This window comes from Macadamia integrifolia, unplaced genomic scaffold (assembly GCF_013358625.1).
Source record: "Macadamia integrifolia cultivar HAES 741 unplaced genomic scaffold, SCU_Mint_v3 scaffold1515, whole genome shotgun sequence".
In the NCBI taxonomy this organism is placed as follows: domain Eukaryota; kingdom Viridiplantae; phylum Streptophyta; class Magnoliopsida; order Proteales; family Proteaceae; genus Macadamia; species Macadamia integrifolia.
In genome coordinates this window covers 33,113-35,456 of record NW_024868242.1, presented here as the reverse complement: position 1 = coordinate 35,456, position 2,344 = coordinate 33,113, and positions in this window count along the sequence as shown.

The window sequence follows — 2,344 nt, the reverse complement described above, 5'->3', positions numbered from 1 at the left end:
TGGTTAAAATTGCCAGCATCTGTCACAATTCTTACAGGTTTGATGTTTAATCTTTGGTGATGATATTTGTGGTGTTGCAGTTGGAGAAATGCTCTTTCCCCTGTTACTTCAGGTTTTATAATGACCAAATGACTACAGATGGCAGAAACGTATTAATTCTTCTATCCAACAGTTAATACTTCTGACCATTGTGGGCAATTTTTTAGGTAAAAGGGACTTCTTATCGAGATACTGTTTGTTTCAATCTTCTGAGGGAAATATTTTAAGGGGATTGCACGAAAGCAATAGAAAATGTTATTGGTGTAAAAACAAATACCGAATTTCAATATAAAATTTTGAAAAGCTGAATACATTGATGAAGTGATGATCTGCAATCCAGGAGAATTCATCCAACTGATTGAGGCTGTATTTGGTTATGCATTCCTGGAATAGATTCTAGGTCTAGCTACGTTCTGAAGTGAAAAAAATATATAAGAATCAGGTTTTAGAATTTGTTCGAGTCCCAACCTTGAACCGTGCAAATATAGGATTTTATCCAAACAGTGGAATTCACAACCAAATGTGTTCATTCCAATCACTATTTAATCCCCATACAGAGGATAGGCTGGTCTGCTTGAGGAGCAATCACAGCCAAAAATTATCAGTCAGCAATGAATCACGGTTAATGGATCTCTAGCATTGATCAGATAAAAGCATTATCAATCAAATGACAAATTAGTGTATGCATTAGACTTTAGTTCTTAGATGGAACTATGATGATTCAGCATAGCAGGACGAGTGATTCAACATAGTTCTTAGATGGAACTATGATGATTCAGCAAAGCATTAAACTTTAGTTCTTAGATGAAGACTTGTGCAACCTAGAAACTCAACAATTTTAGGTTGTATTTTTGGGGAAATCGGGTTTCAAAATATGTTCAAGACCCAGACTTTATTTCAAGAATGTATACCAAAGACAAAATTAGAATTAGTAATTTATGCGATTACTAATGAGATGGACCCAAATTGATTTTTCCCTTAAAAAAATCTATAAGCAATATGAGTTAAATATTTTAAAGAGTGTATTTTCTGGATAGGACAAAATTAGTTGGTGGCTGCGTAAATTTTAACCAGTGGAAGGACATGTCAATTTTGCGTTATTGACTGAGTAAACAACTTAAATTAGTTAATACTAAATTTCGGCTTCATATTTAACTATTTTACCTTCCCATTTAATTTCATACCCTTCTTTCTACGTACATCGATGCTATGCGATCAATTTCAATTGAAATGAAACTTAACATATGAGTAAGGGACTTTAAGATCTACTTACCAATAAAGTTGTAGTCTTTAGTTGATTTGCCAAGTGTTAGATTTAAGCGCTCAACAATTGGTTTGCCTTGGATTGCTGTAACTGCTCCCACTTACTCCATGGTTGTGTTTTCTAAGGGGAGGAGTGCGATTCCTACACATGCACAAGGACCAATGGGAGCGTACGAGGAGACATCCACAAGGATGCCATCTTGAACACTTAGCACTATAATGATTCTATTTCCATCTATGTGGTCTATTGCTTCAGACCATGGATTCCCATCACAATCTTTTTTCAAAATATAGTTCGGAAAGGGTTTTGTGTATGGTCGTGCATGGTGCACTATTATATACGAAGCTGTTGGATGAAGGATGAGGGATGAGGGTCTACGATGCACACCCTTAACTCCATCCAATGAATGTGTTCATGGTCATGCACCACATGACTTTTTGCCATATGGTTATACAATTACTTTTTATGTAATGTTTGGTAAGCTTTCAATTTTTTCCTTATCAAAAAAAAAAAATCCTATTCCTCTTGGTGATCCAAATCTCAAACTGGTCCACAAAGTTTATGGCTCTGGAGAATTACATGTTGCCATCTTTCAACACCCACGCCCCCCCCCCCCAAAAAAAAAAAAATTCTCCTATCTCGAAAATGGATGACTAACAGTCAAAATTATTTTTATTAAGAGCATTTTCTTGCGGAAGGTGTATTTTTCCCTATTGAATATGAAAAAAAATCTTCCAAGGACTATGGTTTCTTACAGTTATTAATTGTTCGCCAAAAACTTTAGCGATTAATTTGTGGGGGAATAAATTTCTCTCCATTCTCTTTGATGGGCAATGGTTTTTGTTAAAATATGATGATTATTACTTGGTAAGAAAAACTATGGGCAAGGATTAAAGTATCGGTATCGGTTGCTGTATCGGTCTGCCAAAATTAAGATACGTATCAGAGTGTATCGTATCGTATCGGAGATACACTAAGATACGCTAAAGATACACACATAAATGGATAGGAAACATTTTTTTAAACACTTTTGCATAAAGA